The 16,225-nt window shown below is 40.3% G+C and overlaps 1 long non-coding RNA gene across 1 annotated transcript; it reads right to left on the bottom strand.

Moving 5' to 3' along the window:
* Nucleotides 1–3,815: 3,815 nt before the first annotated feature.
* Nucleotides 3,816–5,142, bottom strand: LOC118352066 (uncharacterized). Its single transcript, XR_004808549.2, has 2 exons — nt 4,963–5,142; nt 3,816–4,143 (listed from the first exon to the last, which is right to left on the bottom strand). It is a non-coding gene; the product is annotated as an uncharacterized LOC118352066 (long non-coding RNA).
* Nucleotides 5,143–16,225: the final 11,083 nt, after the last annotated feature.

Below are 16,225 nucleotides of genomic sequence, written 5' to 3'. Positions count from 1 at the left end.
GGATGTGACGGGGATTGCTAGGCAGCTTTGGGGGACCGGTGCTTACTTAGTGATGTGGAGTTGGCCCAGCAGCCATGGCCAAGTCATGTTATTTCTCCTAGGGACCTCAGTAGCATGGGTGCACACAGGGAAACACAAAGATGAAGTCATTCAAGGTTGGAAATTTGCCAGGCTAATGAGGAGCAAGGGAGAAGAGAGAGTGGTTAAAGCGATGGGACATAGGATGTCTGCTGGGTAGGGAAGGAGTGAAGAAAGGAGGAGATAATCAGGACAAATAGGATGAGGCTGGTGGGAAGCCCTGAAATGGTCCTGGTGGCATGTGTGAAGACCGGCTACCCGAGAGCTGGAAGTGGAGGAGATTGTGATTGGAGAGGGAAATTCTCACCTAAAGGTTTCAGATGTGGAGTAGTCCCAAGTGGTGGGCTGAGGATGTGGCTGAGGTTGTACGGGGCTGAATGGACAGAGCGGTCATTAGCTTTGAGAGGCCAGAGGCAATGAGAGGCCCCTAGGACGCTGGATGTATGACCATGTAGGTGTGTTCAAGGTGGAGAGTACATCTGTTTTTGAAGGAAAGTGCCACAGTTTTCAGTGACAGCAGGGACTTTGAGACTTGAAACCACATCGATGAGGTGGGATAGATGGGGATAAAGGAAATTAATAGATAGTGATGTGAAGAAAAGAGATTATTATGATCTAGGTGATGTTGACTGATATTTCAAGTTGGAGAGAAGACTTAATAGAGGAGTAAGTGTTGAAGAACAGTGAAAATTGCATATAATTTTCAGTTGTTTAAAGCAAGCAGTACATAAGACGAACATTCCAGAGAAATTCAAATAGATGTTTCATTAGTTGATATTACTTGAAGATAAAAGGTGAAATCATATTAAACTTTTCTGAACCTCTAAAAAGACATAACCTCATCTCAAAGGGGCTCACTTCTAGAAGGAAAATTGTAGTAACTTGCCAATTCTGGCTCTACTCAGGCATTCTTAGAATACCTTGGAGTGGATTTTAGTCTCACAGGGATTCCACTTTTGGAATATCAGTGGGTCCTGACAAATACGGCTCTTGAAAATTTTCTCTACTGAAATAGTCTGCAAATCCGGTTAATGACAGAGACACATAAGCTTCATTTCAGTTACTTTTGATTGCTGATGAGCTTGGGCTTGAATACAAAGAAAACTACCGTTCCTTCTCCTCTTAGAAAATGAAACTAAAAAACCACTGCCTTGTCAGAGCATCTGTGTTCTATCATTAAATGTGAGGCAATTTATCAAATACACATTGCATGCAGGATCGGAGTCGTTCCCTCACAGAGATCAGTACCTGAGGAGCAGGGACGCAGCAAGAGAAAGGCTGTGGCCTGGGCAACAAAGCAGCCCCAGTGCCCTCCAAGTAGTTCGGTGTTGATGTGGGCAGAGAGCTGAGAGCCACAGAGTGGAACAGGGTTATGGGGCAAGGCCTCCAGGCCTCCTATAAATGCCCAAGGAGAAAGAAAGAATTTATACCAAGGAGAGGCATTGTTTATGGCAATGCAAGGGAGAAAAGGAGATTTTTTTTTCAAGGTCCTGGGATCTCTGAGACTCTGTCCTAGTGTTTGGACATATGGAGTCACCATTGCTGTTAAAATGTGGCAGAGGGTTTCAAATCTCTTCAGAGCATATTGTGAGAAGGGCCAACATGGCTTGATCTATTCCTTTGGTATAAGTATCACGTCAGATTGATGTCTGGAAAAGGAATGAGATTTGGGAAACTGCATAATGAGTTCTCATATTGTTTTCATCCTTTATTTTGTGCAAACCATGCTCAACATGCCCCTAGTAGCTTCCACAAAACTCCAGAGAAGTCTGTATGAAGGACTTGCTATAGCTCCCCGATCCCTAATGGGAACCTCTGAAAACCTGGATTTGATTCAGAGGTCTAGGCAAAGCCCCCACTGAGGCCATATCATGCCTTGCAATTAAACTTTAAACATCATCTCCTTCTTTGTTTCTTTAGCAGAAATTATGTCCCTTCTGCCATTCTATAAATTGTCCAAGCTGAAAGGGATGTTTTGTGATTTTTAGTGTTATCTCATAGACTGGGGGAAATTAGCAGATAAAACAAGAAGGCAAAATATAATAAGAGGGCCTGGGGGCAGGCTGTGTGCATCCCCTTGGTATGAAGAGAAGACAGAGAACCTTTCGTTTTCTTCCAGAGACCGTTTGACCCACGGGCTTATAAAAGCAGCAGAAGAAACGAGCCAAGAGTGGAAGAGGGTGTGTGTGGGTGAGGTTGTTACTTAGCAACAGGAAGCCTCTGGTTGATGTTCTGAACTGAACAAAGGAGAACAGCTAGGACAGAATGGAATAAGTGAATGGGGAGAAGGGCAAGAGAGGAGAGCGGATGGGGTGGTGCAGGAAGGCTAAGAGGAGAATGAAAAGTAAAAGAAAAGCATGAGAATGGATGTGGTAGTCCCTTAAAGACCGGAAGACAATGAATAAAAATCATCTGTGAGATAAAAGGAACTGAAAGGAAGATGGGGATAGCCAGAAGGGTAAGAAAACATCTGCATTGCCAGCAGGTAGGCCACTAACCGGTGGGATGAAAGCCCCTCCGTGGAGTAAACTCTTGGTGCAAACTGTGACTCTTTCCTGGAGCCCGAGGTCAAGCAGGGTGGACTTGGGGCAAGGTGTCTGGAACAGAGTCCATCTGATTAGGCTGCTCAGAAGATGAGCTGGGAGGTGAGGGAGCTCCAGGGCTGTTGTGGTGACATGTTGTAATAGGTGTGGATCCTTAGAATAACCCTGAAATAACTTTCAGGTTTTTAGACCACTGTATCAGTCCTGACCCAACAGGACAACCCCAGGAGAATTGGAGGAACTTTAGATCAGGCAAGAAAACTCCTGATTCCCTCTTTGATTCCTCCCAAAGCTTATTACGGTGTCGTAGCCCAGAATGGGTCAATGAAGATTTACTACGAATAGATCTGCCTCGATGTAGTCCCAGGGTCCTTGTCATGGCAGTTATGTGACGTCTTGTAGGCATGGGTGTTTGTTTATATTACATGGCAGATAAACTTGTTTTCTACATTTTTTTCTTAAAAGGGCACCCATGCTTCCTAGCCCGTCCTCCAGTTTTCGATCATTTACACATGTAAGCCAAAACACTATGAGCATTTCCTCCCCATATACTTACATTTTTGTTTGTAAATAATACACATATATTATCTAATGAAACATGGCTCATTAGAATATGATGTATAAAGAAAGATGAGCTAAAGATAAAATGAAATATATATTTTTAATTGATCTTAATTGTTTAAGAGTCTTACTCTGCTTATTAATGGAAAAGTCACCTAATCTTTCCTGTCATTTCCCACCCTTCCTGCAGTCTGCTTACCTACCAACCATGGGGCATAACTTAGAAGGTAGGTATTTGCAGTAAACAGAAGTGGGGCTGCATTTTTCCAGGCCTTGCTTAGGGCTGTGTGGTCATATTTTACAGGGATGTAGGGAATTACTTATGCTATTAACTCCCATTACTTGTATTACCAACTTAGATTATCAACTCCATATGTTATTTGTTATCTGCATGTAAAATAGGACTAAGTTTTTAAGTTATTTCTCTCTAAAAAACACTTTTTCTTGTTTATAACATATGATTTCTTGATTTCTAATTAAGCATGGCTAAATGACAATACACTTATGGGTCTGCTTTTTTTCCCAAATTTCACTAAACTGACAGTAAAAGGCTAGGACACCAAGAAGCAATGAAAACCATACAAGTCTTGTATCAGTTATCTACTACCACGTAAGAACTACCTCAAAACTTAGTGGCTTAATATAACACCATTTATTAGTACATAATCCTTGGGTCAGGGACTTGTTCAGGGTGCAGTCGGGACAACTCATCTCTGCTCCGTGTGGGGTCGACTGGGCTTTCTTGCCATTGTTATCGGTGGGCAGTTAGCGGGGATTAATAACCGGGGCGCCTCAGTTCGCTGCATAGTTTCTCCAGCAGGCTAGCTCAAGCTTCTTCACATATTGTTGAGATTCCAAAGAAGGCAGGAGCTGAAGCTGCAAAGGCTTCTTGAGGCCCTGTTGGAAGTCCCCGGCAGCACATCTTTCCTTCTACTGCATTCTGTTGGTTAAATACAGCAAGCTGCAAGATGTAATGGACTGAGTTGCGTTTCCTCTAAAATTTTTGTTGAAACCCTAACCCCCGGTGTGACTGTATTTGGAGATAGGGCCTTTAAGAAAATAATTAAGGGCAAATAAGGTGATAAGGGTGGAGCCTTCATCTGTTAGGACTTGCAGGGGTATGCAGGCACAGAGAAAAGGCCAAGGTGAGAAGATGGCCTTCTACAAGCCATAGAGAGTGATCTCATCTGATACCAATCCTGCCAAAACTTGATCTTGGACTTCCAGCCTCCAGAACTATGAGAAAATGAATCTGTTGTTGAAGCCATTCAATCTGTGATGTTTTTTTATAGCAGCCTTAGTAGACTAATGCACAAGTCCAGCCCAGATATCTCTTGATAAAAGGAACTGTAAACAAGTTTGTGACCATTTTTAATCCAGCACACTTGGAAAATGTCAGCTTGTTTTAGGAAGTGTAAATATATCAAGAGGAATACTTAAGAAATGCACATACTACTCCCCCTACCACCACTTACGTCCTCTAAACAACTTTTCGAAGGAAATTGCATTAGCATTTTTATTTAGGTAAATAAGAGGTAGTGACTTAGTTGGCATATATAATTAGGTATAACTAGAAAATTGACATCAAAGGCATAGAATATCTGTTAGAAAGTGAAAGCCCCATTATGCCCAAACAAAGCTATCTCTGGAGAGTAAATATAAAGAAGAAAAAAACCTTTATTTCCAAGATTGAGCATTAACTTTAAATACTATATTACTTTTATTCTTCTCTGACTACTGAGTGAAAGAAAACATTTCCCATTCCCCATAGTTGTTGTACCGTATCTAGACGTTACACCATATGGATCTTTCTCCGTCCTTTTCTCTAATGGAAACCTCAATTTTATACAGGCATTCATGCTATCCTTGTCTACAGAGGTGAAATAATTAGATTGAGGCATCATATGCCTCAATTCCCTTCGTAATGACTGGTTCAGAACCCAATATTGAATGCTGTTCTGTACATGCCATTTCCATGGTGACCAACATTGATGCAGACAATGCAAATCCTTCTGAATGGCAGGACTTGTATTCCATGACTCAGATGAAGGATCTCTCTTCAGCTAAACATAAACAAGGAAACATTGTGATCTGGTGGCCACCTTCATAACCACGAGGGGCGCCCACCTCAGGACAAAGCTAATAGAGGCTCCTGAGGCTCACCTTCCCTCTAGAATTCTTGTTATGTAATAGACATTCTGACTCTTAAGTCAATTTCATAAAGGATTAAAAAAAATTTTTTTTTTGCCTGTAGACAAAAGAATCCTTCTTGTTTAGCCTGAGGGGTCCTCAGTGATCTCATATAGGAGAGTTTATGCAATGGTTTTACAAAGCCAATGAGTTCATCTGCACCTCACTCCATTGCCTCTCAACACCACCAGACCTTTAAGCAGATTCAGATCTCTATATGCCTCATGAGATCTATTACAAAGCAAATCCAGGAACAGAAAGTACACCGACCAAAGGAATGGAAAGACCGCTGATTTATGTTGGCATAATATGGAGAATAAGTGTGGAAATGGATCCCGAGAGTACTAGACCAAGGAAGGAAGAACACAGTAACAGGTCAGGTGTGATTGATCAATAAGGATACGGTTATTGGAGATTCTGGATTTAATGTGCTAGCTCAAATGGTTGGAAGTTGTCTAAATTATTTGCTAAATTCTCTCTTGAACACATTCTAAATGAACCTGCAATGCTAGAGATTTCTTACTAGAGAGGAAGAAATCCAAAAGTTTATGGAGATATAAATATTGGGGTAGATTATCACATGTGAACTTCTCCCTTATTCCCTGTCTCCTTTTTCTAGAGAAGGAAGAAATGGCCAGAAAATATTTTTTATACCAGGGGCTTGAGAATTTTATGAGTATACACAAGATCTAGCTTCTTAAAAAGCACTGTGGTGGCTCTTTTTCATATGCTGGGGTAAGAAGAAAATCCTGTGTTTGAAAGGCACTCCTGATTTCAAATAAGGAGGGAAGGGTAAGTTGTGGCACTTAACTGCCAAAGCCAAGGTGGGCATGCTGACCATAATAATAATAGTACAGCTGGCATGGTGTTCAAAATGATACAGCTCTCAAAAATCTCTGCAAGTCTTTTATATGTAAGAGAGTTGGAAGCTTACTGTTCTAATTCATTTGTATAATGGAAAATACTCCAGGGTTAGTGGTTGGCTCTGGTGTGTTCTCTGTGTCCTTGAACTCAGTAGTTCTGGTGGTGGCCTTCTGACACCTACCTCTCCAGTCTTCCAGTGATTTTGTAAGGACCTAATCCCCTGTTTTAAAACTCTTCTACTTAAAGTATCTAGAGTGGTACCCTGAACACTAACTGATGGGCATTCCAGTGGAGCCCGGAAGTCTTGCCATGATTATTTCTTGCCATGATTACTGGGACAGATGACCTTAGCCAATGGCAGAAGTCCAACATTGACTCCTGATCTGCCAAGTAGAAGCTACCAAAGTTATTATGGTCAGAATGGCTTAGTGAAAGCACAGGAGCTCAACTTCCCAGCCATAATAGTAAGTCAAAAAGTATTCTGTTATGGTTCAGTTAAAAAAAAAAATTACTGTGATTATTTATTTATTTACTGCTTCCCTGAGAAAATTGCTGAGATGGTCTCACTTTTGCCCCGTGTAAAAGATGGAAGAATTTTGGGTGCCTGACTGGCTCAGTTGGTAGAGCATGCAACTCTAGATTCTCAAGGTGGGAAGTTCAAGCCCTATATTGGGCATAGAGATTACTTAAAAAAAAAAAAAAAAAAAAAAAAAGAAGAGTTTTGAGAGTCACAGGGGATTACTATAGGTTGAGTGAAATACTACTACAATATATATGATCTTTCCTGTCTAGTGGCATACTGACTGCAGTTTTTTTTTTTTTTTTTCTTTTCTTTTTTTCTGACTGAAGCTTTTATCTGGACAAAATTTCTTCTCTGATCCAATAAATAGAGAATGCCAGAAGTAGTTTGACTTTTTCTAAAATGGTAGGAATATATTTTCAACTCAAGATTGTCTTAATTTTTTATTCTCTGGGCCATAAATGAATCTGTAAGGACTAGGTTGTCAGTGCACCTGGGTGGCTCAGTCAGTTAAGTGTCCAACTCTTGATTTCTACTCAGGTCATGATCTTGGAATCAGGCTCCTCGCTCAGCGTGGCATCTGCTTGTCCCTTTCTCTCTGCTCCCCTCTTTGCTCTCTCTCTCTCTCTCCTCTCTCAAATAAATAAATACATCTTAAAAAAAAAGAACTATGTTGTCTAACCATCCCCAAGGCTAAATTGATGATAATGTGCTGATGAGCTCTAGAGAGCAGAAAGTGGCTGGTATTTTAGACTAAAACTAGGCATACCAGAAGGTGGGAAATAAATCATATGTTAATACAGTGAAGTTTCTTGGGATTTGTTTTGTGTGGCATGTGAATTAATCCTTTCCAATGTCAAGGACAATTTGTTTCCTACATCTAGAAAAAAGTACTGTGATTGATGGTGCTTTTTAGATTTCAGAAGCAACATATATCACATTTTTGCGTGCCCTTCAGCTCTTTCCTGAGACACCTGAAAGGCTGACTGCTTTGAGTAGGGTCCAAAGGAAAACTCTGCATGTGGTCCCGGCTGCAGCTTTTCCATATGGCCTTGTAGGACCCAGTGACATTAGTGGTACTCAAAAATCAACTGAAGTCTGTGGTGTGGAAAGACTTAATACAAGATTCACAATTCACAGCAGAGACATCATGGTTTGAGGACAAAGTTATACCTTCTTCAGTGAATAACCTTCTTCTTTGGAGGAATAGTACCTGGCTTGCTATCGGGTCCTCATGGAAACCAGGTTATTACAAAATATAAGCTACTTGTCATGAACTGAGTGTTATCTGATCTATTTGGCTCTAAAGTCAAATATATCCCAGTGAAAGCAGTAGATAAGTGAGTGCATCTGATCAGATCCTGAAAGCTTGTTTCATATGCTGATGTCTTCTGCTATGCCTACTCATGCCACACTGCCCCCTCTCCACCAACCGACACTTACAACATCTTGAACAGTTTTCTATTATGAGTTAACTGAAGAAAAGGAAAAAGAAAGCATAGTTTACAGATGGCTTTGCATAATGAGCTGGCGACATTTCAAATGGATTGCTGAGTCCTACTCAATCCCACTAACGTGAAGGTGGAAAATTCTCCCAGCAGGTAGAACTTTGAGTGGTATAACATCTTTCTCTTTTCCTGGAAAGAGGCAAGAATTAATAGGGAGTAACAGACGGTTTTGTTGAATTGACATGGACACAAAAAAAAAGAAGACCAGAGGACTGGTGAGAAGGAGGTTTGGAAAGAAGCATATAGGTGGGTTTCATAAAATAGGCCCATGTGTGAAGACATTTGGGTTCCATGTACATGTCCATCACATTGGCTGATAACCCAATATTCATTCTTTCTTATGAACAAAATTTCAATTTTATACAGGTACCATGCTCCTCCATGTGACCTTCTACTCCAGGGCTGGTCACATCTTCACCCTGGCAGGCGAATCAATTGATCTAGGCAACCACAGTTTTCTATTCTTCTTATGAGTAGTTGGCTTGAAAGGGGCCATGTGATCCAATTTTGACCAGTGAGGCATTGAAGGAAGTCTGCCGTGGGGTTAGTGCTGTGCAAGTTTCTTTATCTATTAAAAAGAAAATAAAGGGTAGTCCCTTCATTTGCCTCACTTTGAATTGGGAGTTAGTCTTGCAAATAAGGAAAGAGAGGGTTGCACTTGTACTTGTGTTGGCTGTAGTAACCATATCTGGTTTTCGAGGAGAGTATTGCCAGCCCCATCTATGGGAGTATACAATGTATGGTTGCCGATAGGGTCAACCTTGCAGGTGATGATACCTGATACCTGATGATGGCGGCAGAAGCCATGTCCTCACAGAACTATTTCTATGTTAGACTTTGGTTATATCCCTGTCTCCATGGCTTCTGAGCTGGATTGCTCTCCTGGACAGTGTATGGACCAACCTATATCCTTTCAATAAATCCTTTTTTTCTGCCAAAAAAAACAGGCAGAGTCTATGTTTGCAACAGAAATGTTAGCAACCTGGCGAATATAGAACTTCTGGATCAAATGATCTATGAGATGTTGATCCAAAAGAAAAGTATTTTTGCGGCACTAACATTGTTTTCAGAGTTGTGTGTTTCCTCATAACTTTTTACTTTTTGATGTTATTAAAAGTTAGGAAAGACAAATGTTCATCCACCTACCAGTAGTATTGTCTGGATCTATCTCCAGCTGGTACAAATAATTAAGGAGGAAAACATTTCTCTTTGAAAGCATGGAAATTTTTAAAAACATGTTACTAATGGACTAAATGAAAATTAAATATGAAATTTGGAAATGGAAAAAGAAAAACAATGCCTTACATACAGGTTGTGGTGTTAACCCTTACCCGTTACTGCTCCAGAGGAGCCAATAGGCAAAACTTTAACTCTCACAGAGACTTTTAAAATTTATCACCAGACTAACCTTGTTCATGTACTGAATGTAGCAATCTCAGGTATTTTTTTTTTTCCAATTAGCCTGTTTAGGGGTCTCTGCTTTCCTCCTGCCTCATCTCAACAGTTGGAGCCACAGGATTCTCACCTTCACAATCTTTGTATGCTTATTTTTTCAGTCCAATGCTAATCAGAGGCAAGAAGAATTTAAATAGCCTCAGCCTCACATTTTGGCTTACTCAATGCTGGGCATGCTTTTTGGCACTAAGGATGCCCCCGCATCCAAAAGAGACAATTTTTTCAAGCTTAGTAGAACTTCCTTTCTAATGATTTCTCTCCCTGCCTGCCAGCAAAAATCCCTGATGCCTTCTTCTGTCAATACATCTATACTTTGTTTCATTTCCTCTGTACTGGCCTAGCTCACTGCCATCTGTGCCCCAAGTATGGAAATATAGCGGGACGTTTTCATAGATCTGTTAGATTAAAAGAAGTTGGATGTTGTTGCTTTTTCCATTTGGGAGAATCTTATACTTTTGTGTAATTGGTGTAATACATTTATGCCTTCCTTCATGAAATAAGAACCAGATGTTTCAAATTAGTCAGTGAAGGTCAGTCTCCTTGGTAGGGGAGATTGTTCTTTATAGTTCCAACTCTTAGGTCTGAATACTGTCCTTAGGGACTATTTTAATGACTCTATCATCTGCTGGCTTTGGGGGCAAAGACTGATGCCCTACTTTCAATGCTTTGTCCCATATATAGGCACATGACTTTTCCTCGTACACCATTTAGTTCAGCTGAGACAGACTTAATGTCCAAATTAAGCTTTACAAAAGGCTAGAATATAACCAAATGGCAATTACTACCAAGAATGGGACCATAAAAATAAATAATCTAACATACATTGCATAATTTACTCATCTTCAGCTTTTAACCCATTACAGGGCTCTTTCCTTTCCCTTTTGTGTTCTGTTTCTGCAAATACATATCTCCAGATAGTTGGCTTTGTCACTATTAAGACCCAGAAAGGGATGGGAGCTCCCATCTATGTTAGGCCCATCTTCTCAGCTCTGGATTTCTACCTGAGGGCCTCCTTCTTCCCCAGATATATTTGATCCTGGTAATAATCACATGCTTCATGGAAGAGGAAAAGACAGCTACAGTGGCACAGCCTAATACTATCAGTCCTGTCCTGAGCACACATATCAAGTATTAGTCTTTTAACTGTAGCTGACAGCAATTTATCTGAAACTTGCTTAAGAAAAATACACAATCCTTTGGCTCAGATCATTGAAAAGGCATCTTGCTTGCTTCAGGCATGGCTGAACATGAAAGTTCAAATGACCGTCAGGTCTTTTGTCATTTGGCAGAGCTTCTTACTCTCTTTTTCTTTTTTTCTATCTCAGTCCTAGTCTTTTTTTTTTTTTTTTTTAAAGGAGACCAGAGCTTTTATTTATTTATTTATTTATTTATTTATTTATTTATTTATTTATTATAGTCACACACACACAGAGAGAGAGAGAGGCAGAGACACAGGCAGAGGGAGAAGCAGGCTCCATGCACCTGGAGCCCGATGTGGGATTCAATCCCGGGTCTCCAGGATCACACCCTGGGCCAAAGGCAGGCACCAAACCGCTGCGCCACCCAGGGATCCCTCAGTCCTAGTCTTGTTTAAACTTTTCCCTACTCTTTTTTTCCCATTATTTTCTGTTTTCCTTTCTATTAAGTCCATCTTCAAGGAAAATCCCCCACATTTTAGCAAAAATGTCCATTGACAGCTTTAGGTTTACATCAAACTACAGCAATCCCAGTGAGAAGAATATGATGCAAGATCTTTGGGTGTGGGTCCAGCAAAATCTCAAGAGATGACTCTGATCAGCCTAGCATGGTTCTCTGTACCAATTCTGTAGCTGACAGAAGGCTCTCCTTGGCTAGCCTGGATAATGTACCTACCCCTATAGATAGAGTGCTCTGTGGTTGGCAATTTTCCCAGGAACAAAGAGATATTTCCCAAGAGGAAAAACTTCAAGACATTCAAAAAGTGACAGATCTGGATACGATGTAATATTCCCAATATTCATTCTTGAGCTACGGGTATACAATAGCAGGAGATTATTTGAGTTGTAGTTAGACATGATAAATTTGCTATGGTCTACAGGTCAGACACAGAGTAATTAGGAATTATTATGATTTTTTTTTTAAGATTTACTTATTTATTCATGAGAGACACAGAGATAGAGAGAGGCAGAGACATAGGCAGAGGGAGAAGCAGGCTCCTCGTAGGAAGCTTGATGTATGACTTGATCCCAGATCCCGGGATCATACCCTGAGCCAAAGGCAGACGCTCATCCGCTGAGCCTACTTGGGCTTCCCAATTAGGAATTATTAATTATGAGACTGGTTCAGTCATATGCAGTCTGAAACACTATCCCACCAAGGGTGTGGAAAATGGTCCCCAAAGTATTAGACAAGCCTAAATCCCGTATTAGATCAAATGCCATACAAGGCATACCCAGAATTTAAACATGAAAATTTTTTTGAGCTTTAAATTTGGACAATTAATTACAAATTAAAAAAAAAAAAAAACCCAACTCTGTAAGTCATAGGCCCAATTTGGCTTCTCCTGAAGGCAGATCACATGTTAAGGATGTAATTCCAGCAAACGGAGAGAGTGAAACAAGAGAAGAGGAAGTCAGTATAAGGGAGTGTTATTTAAGTCTCCACTGAAGGCACAGGGACTCAGTTTGGCTGAGAACTTCTGGGAAGTGTGAATTTTTTTCAGAACACTCTGAGGCAAGTGAGGATGAGGTATGGCTCCTACATTGGTTAATGACTGACATTTGCCCTGGGGAGTACTAACCTAGCTCGCTTCAGGGCTGTGTTTATACAGACACCCAGTGGCTCCAGGGCATGGGAGAGGCCCCAAGTCAGAAAGCAGAATAATTCTATACCTGCTTGAATTGAGACCTTGTCAACAGAAGGTGAACCTGAGCACTCAGCAGCTGAAAACAGAGATGGGCCAAGGGAATGGGAATGGGGCTCCAAAGCATCTGCTACATAAAACAAACATGTGCAGACCAAATATGGTACATGCATGGCTTGCCAGTATATGACCTTCAGTCCACTGGTTTAGAAATTCACAAACTATAATTCACAGCATGATCTAACTGAATTCTCACAGATTGTAGAGAGAGTATAAAAGAGGGTCAAATTTTGCTTCTTATTTGTGTACTAATTCAGTAAATTTAAGGAGCATTTATCACCATGCTTTGTGCTAGAGAAACATCACAGAACAAGATAAACAAAGTACCTGCCTCCCTGAGCTTGTGTTGCATTATTCCTTGTTCTTCAGCGCCGTGGTTCTTGGTCATGACACTTCGAAGAATGAAGAGGTAAATCGGACCGAGAGTGGTGGGCAGCAAAGCAAAGTTTATTGAGCAATAGTACAAAGCTCCAGAAGAGGGAGGGGATCCCAGAGGGTTGCCACCAGAGTTCCCAAGTCTGAGGGTTTCTATGGGCTTCTTGGCGGGCTGTTTTAATATGATTAACCCTCCATGTGCCTGTCACCCAATCAGGCTTTTGTCCACACGCTCATATACCTATCAGGCATTGTTCATTTGGGGAAGGGTGGAGGGCTCCTTCCAGGGTGGTGTAAAATCCTTTTAAGGGTGATTTCTTCTTTGGGCGAGGGGGTGTGAGGAGAGGGGCTTGTCCCCTGCCTGCTTTTCTTCTGACTATCCTTCATTTCTTGCATTCTGGTTGGGAGATAGTCAACAATGAGTAAGGTAAATTTAGTTCATTGGGCTATAGGTGGTGATGGAAAATGAAACAGCAGAAGCTAATAGAGAAACATGGTTGCTATTTCAGATAGGGTAACCATAGAAGGGGTTTCTAGTGAGTAACCATTGAGGGGAAACCTGAATGAGAAAGGGCAAGCCAAATGAAGATCAGGGCAGAGCATTCCAGGCAAGGGGAATAGTTTATGTAAGAACTTGGAAGACAGCAGAAGCTCTTATGTTTGAGGAGCGACAAGATCAACACTGGTAAAGTCAAGAGTGAGGGAAGTAATAAGAGATGAAGTGAAACATGTCAGCAGAGGTCAGGTCAGGCAGCACCATCCTGGCTGTGACAAGGCTTCATTCTTAGTGAGATGGAAGCCACCAGAAGGAAGGATTGAGATCTGACTTTCCATTTTAAAAAAATCCACTCTGGTTGCTGTATGGAGAGTGTTCATAGGCAGTTGTGATCCTTGGATTCACAGAACACAACAGACCTGAATATTTGTGTTTTCCAGGAACAAATGAATCTCTCAATCACATTTTGCTTAAGACATACAGGTTTCCACACACAGGCTTGCACACAACTGTTCTTAGCAGGATTACTCAGCCAAAAAGTGGAAACAACTCAAATGTCCAACTGATGAGTGGAAAAACAAAACGTGTTTATCTTCAAGCATATATCCATACAGTGGAAAACCATTTAACAATAAAAAGAAATATTGATATGAGCTACAACACACACGTCAGAATCAGGCTAAATGAAATAATTCAGACCTGGAAAACCACATATTATGTGATTCTATTTATATAAAATGTCCAGAAGAGGCAGATCTATATATAAAGCAGTTACTGATTGCCTGAGGCGGGGAGTGGGAACAGAGATAAACTGTGAAGGAGCAGCAGGGACCTTAGTGGAGTGATGAGAATGTTCTAAAACCATTTGATAGCAATGGTTTCACAACATGGGAAATCTACTAAAAATCACTGAATTGCATATTTAAAATAGGTGAATTTTAAGGCATGTAAACTGTACCTCCATGAAGCCTTTTTTTTAAAGAGTTATTTATTTATTTGAGAGAGAGAGAGAATGCATGCAAGTGGGGGAAGGGGCAGACAGGGAGAGGGAGAGAGAGACCGCCCCTGAGCGCACAGCCCAAGTCTGGGCTCCATCTCACCACCATGGGATTGTGACCTGAGGAGAAATGAAGAGTCAGACTCGCTTAACTGACTAAGCCACCTAGGGGCCTCCATCAATGAAGTTGTTTCTAAAAATATATAGTTGTTTCTAAATTGAGAATATATATCTTCAGATCTTCCCTCTTTCTCTGCATTTGTGTGGTTTGTAACTCCTTAAAGTGACAGTAAAAATCACATCCCTTATTACATGGGAAAATAGTACTGGGACAGATACATATCAAGAGAAGGGAAAGAGTAAGCAGCATTTGCCAAATTAACCTCTAAACTTGAAAGTACCAAAAAGTCCTTTCAAGAATATTCTCAAAATTTCCTTCTATTTCACTGTTGAATGATCAGAACTGCTCTCTCCACTTATTTTATAGGAAACTTATTACTAAATCATATTTTTAAAATTTTGCATTTTTGTATATGACTGTTTTAAAATTACTTTTCATTGTGAACAATAATATTTACAAAAAAGATTTTATTGACGTCAATGTGGATACTTTTGTGGTTTGACCCACTGAAAGGAACACTACTTATTATATTATTTTTATAGAAAAAAAACAATGTCTGAGTCCAAGCAAGAGTTTGGTATTTATTTTTGGCTTATTAATTGGAGACTGACATTATTTCGCTGGTTTTAAGTACCATGCTGTCCTTCTAAGTGCTGTGTCATAATTGTTCCATGGGCCAACCTCTTATTTCATTGCAAAATTTTTGTTACATTCTTAAAAGCAAAAGGACAATCATAGATGTAGCTAAGTAAAAGTGAATTTCCCTGTCAGTAGGACAGATGATGGATTCTTCATTTTTGGATCTTCCCATCATATGAAATACACAATTCTGGGAATAATTAGCATATTAATAGTCTCAATTGTTAAGAGTTCACTGCTTGGTCAGGAATATCTAAAAGAATGAGATTCTAAATTCCTTTAAAATTCAGTTTGCAGGAAACCATCAGGACTGCAGATCATAATACCCTGTTATGTGAGATTATGAAATCAGGTTACTATTATGTCTTGCCCTAAGGAGATGGATATATACAGACATGCCAAGGAAGAGTGCATTCAGGGGCGTAAAGACATTGTTCAGCCCTATGGGAGAAGTGTAGGAAGAAACAATGCTGAGCTTTCATTTCCTGCAGATTGCTCATAATTTATGAGATTTTTTTGCATCTTCAAATATCATTAAGCCTTCCATATACTTGTTAAGCCACGATCACAAAAACTAAGGTCATAAACAGCAAAAAAACTCCATTTAAATCTAGTGCAACCTAGGGAGAGAGTATCTCAGCAGAAAAAGTTTTGTTTTATGTTTTCATTTTTAACTGCTAATTTTACAATAATAGGCTGTTATAAAAAAGGGTGTGAGTTTGTTTTCGCTGGGTCTACATTTCCTGTGTAAGCCCTTTGGATGGATGTTGAGTATAGATATGAAATGACTGGGAACAATAAGCGAAGAGAAAATATTATTATAAAAAATTAAACATTTAATTTTCCATTTAATTATTTTGAAAGGAAAGTCAGTTTGGCAAGGCAAAAAAAGATTTTGGCAAAATAAGAGGCCCTGACCCCTCCAGGGGTCCAGGTCTTTCCTTTGGAAAGATCATCCCCAAAGATGAGCAGGCCA

This window comes from Canis lupus, chromosome 1 (assembly GCF_003254725.2).
Source record: "Canis lupus dingo isolate Sandy chromosome 1, ASM325472v2, whole genome shotgun sequence".
NCBI lineage: Eukaryota > Metazoa > Chordata > Mammalia > Carnivora > Canidae > Canis > Canis lupus.
Note: the sequence above shows the minus strand (reverse complement) of the source record. Positions and strands in the feature narration are given on the sequence as shown.